Here is an 8,415-nt window from a genome sequence, read left to right on the forward strand (position 1 = left end):
TCAGGAAACTTACAATCATGGCTGAAGGCAAAGGGGAAGCAAGGCACCTTCTTCACAAGGTGGCAAGGAGGAGAAGTGATGAGTAAAGGGGGAAGAGCCTCTTATAAAACCATCAGATCTCATGAGAACTCACTCAGTATCATGAGAACAGCATGGGAGAAACTGCCCCCATGATTCAATTACCTCCACCTGGTCTGTCCCTTGACACGTGGGTATAATGGGGATTACAATTCAAGATGAGATTTGGGTGGTGACTCAAAGCCTAACCACATCATTTCATCCCTGGTCCCTCCTAAATCTCATGTCCTCACATTTCAAAACACAATCATGCCTTTTCAACAGTCCCCCAAAGTCTTAACTCACTCTAACACTAACAGAAAAGTCCAAGTTCAAAGTATCATCTGAGAGAAGTAAGTTCCTTCCACCTATGAGCCTGCAAAATTAAAAGCAAGTTAGTTACTTCCTAGATACAAAGGGGGTACAGGCATTGGGTAAATACACCCATTCCAAGTGGGAGAAATTGGCCCAAATGAAGGGCTACAGGCCCCATGCAAATCCAAAATCCAGTGGGGCAGTCAAATCTTAAAGTTCCAAAATGATCTCCTTTGACTCCATGTCTCACATCCAGGTCACACTGATGCAAGAGGTGGCCTCTCACAGCCTTAGGCAGCTCTACCCCTGTTGCTTTGCAGGGTGCACCCCCACTCCCAGCTACCTTCATGGGCTGGCATTGAGTATCTGTGGCTTTTCCAAGCACACCGTGCAAGTTGTCAGTGGAACTACCGTTCTGGGGTCTGGAGGACGATGGCCTTCTACTCACAGCTGCACTAGGCAGTGCACCAGTGGGGGCTCTCTGTGGGGACCCCAATCCCACATTTCTCTTCCACACTAGTCTAGGAGAGGTTCTCCATGAGGGCTCTGCTCCTGCAGCAAATTTCTGCCTGGACATCCAGGCATTTCCATACATCCTCTGAAATCTAGATGCAGGTTTCCAAACCTCAGTTCTTGACTTCTATGTACCTGTAGGCTCAACACCACATGTAAGCCTCCCAAGCTTGCAGTTTTCCCCCTCTGAAGCAACAGCTTGAGCTGTATGTTGGCCCCTTTTAGCCATAATTAGGTCACAGGGCACCAAGTTCTGAGACTGCACAAAGCAGCAAGGCCCTGGGCCCACCCCACAAAACCATTTTTCCCTTCTAGGCCACTGGGCCTGTGATGAAAGGGGCTGCCATGAAGACCTCTGACATGCCCTGGAGACATTTTCCCATTTTCTTGGTGATTAATATTTGGCTCCTCATTACTTACGCAAATTTCTGCAGCTGGCTTGAATTTCTCCTCAGAAAACGGGTTTTTTTCTTTTCTTTTCTTTTCTTTTTTTTTTTTTTTTGAGGCAGAGTCTCACTGTCTCCTGGGCTGGAGTGCAGTGGTGCGATCTCAGCTCACTGCAAGCTCCGCCTCCCGGGTTCACGCCATTATCCTGCCTCAGCCTCCTGAGTAGCTGGGACTACAGGCACCTGCCACCACGCCCGGCTAATTTTTTTTGTAATTTTTTTTAGTAGAGACAGGGTTTCACCATGTTAGCCAGGATAGTCTCGATCTCCTGACCTCGTGATCCACCCGCCTTGGCCTCCCAAAGTGCTGGGATTACAGGCATGAGCCACCGCGCCCAGCCCTGGGTTTTTATTTTCTAACACATCGTTAGGCTGTAAATTTTCTAAACTTTTATGCCCTGCTTCCCTTTTAAACAGAAGTTCTAATTTCAAATCATCTCTTTGTGAATGCATAAAACAGAATGCTTTTACAAGAACCCAAGTCACCTCTGGAACACTTTGTTGCTTAGAAATTTCTTCTCCCAGATACTCTAAATCATCTCTCTTAAGTTCAAAGTTCTGCAGATCTCTAGGGCAGGGGCAAAATGCCACCAGTCTCTTTACTAAAGCACAGCAAGAATCACCTTTATTCCAGTTCTCAACAAGTTCCTCATCTCCATCTGAAACCACTTCAGCCTGGACTTCATTGTCCATATCACTATCAGCATTTTGGTCAAAGCCATTCAACAAGTCTCCAGGGAGTTCCAAACCTTCCCACATCTTCCTCTCTTCTTCTCAGCCCTCTAAACTGTTCCAACCTCTGCCTATTACCCGGTTCCAAAGTCATTTCCACATTTTGGGGTATCTTTATAGCAGCACCCCACTCTCTGCAGTACCAATATACTGTATTAGTCTGTTTTCACATGGCTATAAAGAACTGCCCAAGACTGGGTAATTTATAAAAGAGAAAGGTTTAATTGGCTCACAGTTCAGCATGGCCAGGAAGGCTTCAGGAAACTTAAAATCATGGCAGAACTTGAGAAGTAAGGCACCTTCTTCACAAGGCAGCAGAAAGGAAAAGTGCCAAATAAAGGGGGAGGAGCCTCTTATAAAACCATCAGCTCTCATGAGAATTTACTCACTGTCACGAGAACAGCATGGGAGAAACCTCTCCTGTGATTCAATTACCTCCTCCTGGTCTGTCACTTGACACGGTTGGGATTGTGAGGATTATGGGGATTACAATTCAAGATGAGATTTGGGTATATACAATCCAAGATGAGATTATGGATATAATAACCATATTATAGACATTGGGGACTACTAGCGAGGGGAGAGAAGGAGGGTGGCAGGGGCTGAAAAATTACTTACTGGGTATTATGCTTACTATCTAGGTATGAGATCATTCACACCCTAAACCTCAGTGTCATGTAATAAATCCACATGACAAACCTGCACATATACACCCCTAAATCTATTGAAATTATTTTTTAAAGCAAAAAAATGTGTCAACATCTAGATCTTACTAACTCAATGAACCAGTATTTTCGCAGTGACCAATGCATGTGCAAAGTCACTCAAAGTGCAAGATAAATCAATGAATTTTAGTTTTAGATTCCACATTGCAGCCAACGTCATAAAAACTACCACTTGAATGTTGGTGCAGCATAAGATGAATACCCACAATTATCTAAAAAGACTACTTAAATATTCTTCCCTATGCAACTACATATTTGTGAGATGCTAGTTATTCTTCACAAATTTCAAGCTAAACAACCTATCACAACAGATTGCAGAAGCAGATATGATAATCCTTAATCTTTTATTAAGCCAGACATGAAAGCTGTTTGCAGAATTGTAAAACAATACTATTCTTCTAACTAATACTCTTTTTATTGAAAAAGTAGGTATATTTCCATATTCTTTAACATGTAATTCATTTATCATTTTTCAGGAATTAATTTTATTGTTTTTTGAATGTCTCAGTTCTACTTTCTAATATTGTAAATATCAGTAGATATACCCTAGACAAATAGAATCTCTTTGGGATCTTTAATAATGTTAAGAGTAGAAAGAGGTCCTGATAATAAAATTTTGAGAACCGTTGTTAACACCTATCCTGACTCGATCAGTTAAAGTTCAATGAGGAGACAGGAGCTATACAATAACTTGAACAGGGAGAGTTTAAGATAAACCCTTATCAAACATAACAGGGGACCAGGCGCAATGGTTCATGCCTATAATGCCAGCACTTTGGGAGGCCAAGGTTGGTGGATCACCTGAGGTCAGAAGCTCGAGACCAGCCTGGCCAACATGGCAAAACCTCGTCTCTACTAAAAATACAAAAATTAGCTGGGCGTGGTGGCAGGTGCCTGTAATTCCAGCTACTCAGGAGGCTAAGGCAGGAGAATCGCTTGAACCCGGGAGGCAGAGTTTGCAGTGAGCCGAGATCGCACCACTGCACTCCAGCCTGAGTGACAGAATGAGACTCCATCTCAAACAAAAAAATAAAATAAAATAAAAACAACAGGGGAGTAACTATAGAGATGTGAAAAGAACACTGAAGAATACTCCAGGTCCAAGGAAGAACACCCAAGGAGAAGCAAACTTGGAAGTGGGGGCCTCCCCAAGGTTGGGATTCAGACCCTATTGGAAAAGGTGTGGTTGCAGCCAGCAGGAAGAGAATCTCCCTCCTCCTGCAATGTTTCTCCAGTGTTCCTCTACTGACAAAGCTTAAATGCCATGCTTGCTACAAAAGAGCAATGCTTAAGGCTTCACTGTGGAGCTGGTAACAAAAGGGTGAATTTGGAGCTGAGGTGATAAATTGATAGTTGGCACAATGACAAAAAACACACCACATAATCCTTTTTTATACCACATTCATTCATCCAAAAATAGTGCTCTAGGGACCCCTTTTTTTTTTTTTTTTTTAGTTGAAGTCTTGCTCTGTCACCCACGCTGGAGTGCAGTGATGTGATCTTGGCTCACTGCAATCTCTGCCTCCCGGGTTCAAGCGATTCTCCTGCCTTAGCCTCCTGAGTAACTGGGACTACAAGTGCGTGCCACTTCACCCAGCTAATTTTTTTTTCTTTCCTTTTCTTTATTTTTGTATTTTTAGTAGAGACAGGGTTTCACCATGTTGGCCAGGCTGGTCTTGAACTCCTGACCTCAGGTGATCCACCCAGCTCAGCCTCCCAAAGTGCTGGGATTACAGGCATGAGCCACCACACCCAGCCAGGACCACCTTGTAAGAAACACTGATCTTTGCATGTCATGGAGGATACTTTCTCAGTCTCCTCTCCCTCTTATATGCATCCATTGTTGTTGAATTTCAAAATCTACACGTCAACAACCACAACTGGAAAATACTCTCCACTTAGGAAGGCTGCCAAGGGCCAAAAACTAGGTGTGTATATGTGTGGGTAAAATTCTGCAGCAAGATTTTTTTAGTGCAGGAAGCAAAAATGATTAATGAATAATTAATAAGGGCAATTGAGCAAAATATATCAAGTCATTGCATTTAGTGGCAATGTTATGACTATTTTCCCATTAGCCCAGATCTCTGGTTATATGGGCTTTGAAAATGCTTAAATTACACATCTGCCGAGCTGGATTTTTCTGCAGCATAGGAATAAAATTCCTGAAGCTAGAGATACAACACTGGCGGTTTTTCATACCTCACAGAAAACCGTCAAGATCTTTGTCATCCTTCAAGTACTAACTTAAAATACAGCTTTCCCAGACCCCTCCCCCACAAACAGAACAGAGATTTCTCCCCCTCTGGACCCTGACTTTTTCTGTTTATGCCTCTACTGAAGCCCTTCCCCAGGCTAACTTGTTCCGTAGCCAGTTTTGCCTGCATTGTTCCCTCCCACTAGACTGTGAGCTCCTGGAGGGCAGGAGCATTCCTTCTTCATCTTGGTATCCCCACAGCCAAGTACAGTCACTTCATGTAAGCTCCCATCCTTATTTGTTGACTCAAATTTGTTCACTTCAAGTGAAGGAAGAATGATAGTTTAAAGTCATATGATTATCATTACTTACAACAGACAAGTGCCAAACTGGTTTCTGCTGTGAGCCATCTTCAAGGCATTTCAAAAACAATGGTCTTCAAGGAGATTCCTTTGAGACAGGCAAAGGTATAGAATTTACTTGAGAATCCTGGAAGGCAGAAGGTTACAGGCTAGCTTAAAACCCAGAAAAAGTGATTGATCATTAATTTAGACAGTAATTCTGTCGCAGCTTCTCCAGATTCATTGTTTTCCTTCCCCTCATTTCCCACCTCCAGTCTTGGTTCCCCATCATTTACCAGTAGACTATTTGGCATAGTTTTAGGATATTTTGTTGGTAGCACAGAATACTTTCTACCCCATTTCAAACCTTCCCCACGAGGCTCAATTGGTCAGAATAAACTGGATTATGAGGCAGTAACAGCCCTCAAATTTAAGTGCCTTCATACCATAATAGTTTACTCTTCATGTTTGCCACATCTACTGTATGTCTGGGCAGCTCTCCAGGACAACTGAGGTCAATGCAGTAACTCAGCAAACTACATGTCCCTTGCCTTGTGGCTCTAACATCTCAAGACAAGATTGAAGAGAGAGAGTGGCAGTCTGAACATCTGTATGTTCTATGGTTGGGCTCTGAAGTGAAACTAGACACACAGCTCCACCTACTGGCAAGGGAGGTAGGCAACGTAATCCTCTGTGCTGGACCCAGGAAGGAAAGAAAAACCAGATACTGATAAGCTCTAGTACTGTCTCTTCTAAGGGTTTCACAATAACTTTCTTGTCGTTGTTTTTTAGACACAGGGTCTCTCTCTGTTGCCCAGGCTTGGATGAAGGGGTATGATCATAGCCAGCTTTACTGAAGCCTCAACCTCTTAGGTTTGAGCAATTCACCAACCTCAGCCTCTTGAGTAGCTAAGATTCCAGGTGTGTGCCACCACTCAGCTAGTTATTTTTTCTTTTCTTCTTTTTTGTTCTTTGGTTTTGGTAGAAACAGAGTCTCACTATATTGCCCAGGCTGGTCTCCAACTCCTGGCCTCAAGTGATCCTCCCACCTCAGCCTCCCAGTGTTCTGGGATTACAGGCATGAGACGCTGTGCCTGGCTCACAAGGACTTCGTAAGTTAAAAATGTACAAGTGCTCCACCCATTCCTCTTGTAAAGCAGTGTCATGAACCACTACATGCACTTGGAAGGCAGATTAGAAGAGGCAGCTTGCTGCCCCCGCCAAAGATTAACCTAAGAAGACTAAAACAGGACGGGACCAGTCTCCTCCACATCCCCTGAAGCAGAAATCTCCCCCGCACAGATCAGAAGGGGGAAGTGCAGACTCCCTGCCTTTCTCACCTACAGTCCTATTTATGGGGTGGTGGGAGCGGGGGGGCCTGTATGCCTGTTTATCAGAGGTGTTTTAGCCTAGCTGGTCAGGAAAGAAACAAAGCAATTAGACAAATAATTGGCCACTCCAGAACATCCACCCTTGAAGAGTTCCCTGACCAGGAAAAGAAGATTCAAGAGTAAAGTTTGAAAGGTTTCAGCTTTCTTTCCAATGTTAGAAGACAAACCTTAGCCAAAGTAAATGTAACAGAGTTTAATTGAGCAAATGATTCATGAATCAGCCAGCCTCCAGAGCCAGAGTAGGCTCAGAGTCCAGAGCAGCCACAGGGTGGAAGAAGATTTATGAACAGAAAAAGAAAAGTGACACACAGGAAACAGAAGTGAGGTATAGAAACAGCTGGACTCGTGACAGTTCAGGTATTTACCTTATTTGAACATGGTTTGAACAGTTGGCACCCTTTGGCCAAAACTCGGTGATTGGCACAAGAGTAGGTTACAATCTGTTTACACCTCCACTTAGGTTATAGTTCATGATGTACAGCGAAATCTTTAGGCTCAACTCAAAATATGTAAAGAGGCAGCTCTAGACTAAACTACTTAACACCAAATAACTCATTTTATTTTAATATATATCTTTCTTTGCTTATCAATATTAGAATTCAACATCTCCAGCAAACATTCGTAGAATACTTACAACATATCTGCCTTCAGGAAATAGAAACCGAAATATTTTCAAACAACTATTGTGTCCGGAATTGGTGGGTTCTTGGTCTCGCTGACTTCAAGAACGAAGCCACAGACCCTCGCAGTGAGTGTTACGGTTCTTAAAGACGGTGTGTCAGGAGTTTGGTTCGTGGTCTCACTGACTTCAGCAGTGAAGCTGCAGACCTCTGTGGTGAGTGTTACAGCTCTTAAAGGTGGCGCGTCTGGAGTTGTTCCTTCCTTCCGGTGGATTCATGGTCTGGCTGGCCTCAGGAGTGAAACTGCAGACCTTCATGGTGAGTGTTACAGCTCATTAAGGCTATGCAAACCCAAAGAGTGAGCAGCAGTAAGATGTATTGCAAAAAGAAAAAGAACAAAGCTTCCACAGCCTGGATGGGGGCCCAAGCAGGTAGCCCGGGCTAGCTATGGTGGCCTGCTTTTATTCCCTTATCTGGCCCCCACCCACATCCTACCGATTGGCCCGTTTTACAGAGAGCTGATTGGTCCATTTTATAAAGAGCTGATTGGTCCATTTTGATAGAGTGCTAATTGGTACATTTACAAACCTTTACCTAGACACAGAGCACTGATTGGTGCGTTTACAAACCTTTAGCTAGACACAGAGTGCTGATTGGTGCATTTACAACCCTTTAGCTAGACAGAAAAGTTCTCCAAGTCCCCACCTGTCCCAGAAACCCAGCAGGCTTCACCTCTCACTAGCACTCGCAACGGACTTTGAGGCTAGCGGGCACTCGCGCAGCCCAGAGGGAGCTCCTCCCCTGATCAAGCACCGCAAGCTCTGGCTGGCCGCGCGGAATGCAGGCCCACCGAGCCCGCGCCCACCCGGAACCCGCGCCGGCCGTGAGCGTGCATGCAGCCCCAGCTCCAGCCCGCACCTCCCCCTCCACACCTCCCAGCTAGCAGAGGGAGCCGGCTCCGGCCAGCCCCAGAGAGGAGCCTCCACAGCTCAGCGGCGGGCTGAAGGGCTCCTCCAGCGCAGCCAGAGCGGATGCCGAGGCCGAGGAGGCGCCAAGAGCAAGCGACGCCTGCTAGCATGTT

The 8,415-nt window shown here is 44.8% G+C and overlaps 1 long non-coding RNA gene across 1 annotated transcript in view; it reads right to left on the reverse strand.

Moving 5' to 3' along the window:
• Positions 1-7,797, reverse strand: part of LOC144341129 (uncharacterized) — a 303,995-nt gene extending 296,198 nt beyond the window's left edge. Inside the window, exons 1-2 of the long non-coding RNA XR_013417782.1 lie at positions 7,349-7,797; positions 5,355-5,471 (exon numbers count right to left, since the gene is read on the reverse strand). This is a non-coding gene — a long non-coding RNA (uncharacterized LOC144341129). The remainder of the gene's footprint in view (positions 1-5,354; positions 5,472-7,348) is intronic.
• Between the last annotated feature and the right edge of the window lie 618 nt (positions 7,798-8,415).

This window comes from Macaca mulatta, chromosome 5, assembly GCF_049350105.2.
Source record: "Macaca mulatta isolate MMU2019108-1 chromosome 5, T2T-MMU8v2.0, whole genome shotgun sequence".
NCBI lineage: Eukaryota > Metazoa > Chordata > Mammalia > Primates > Cercopithecidae > Macaca > Macaca mulatta.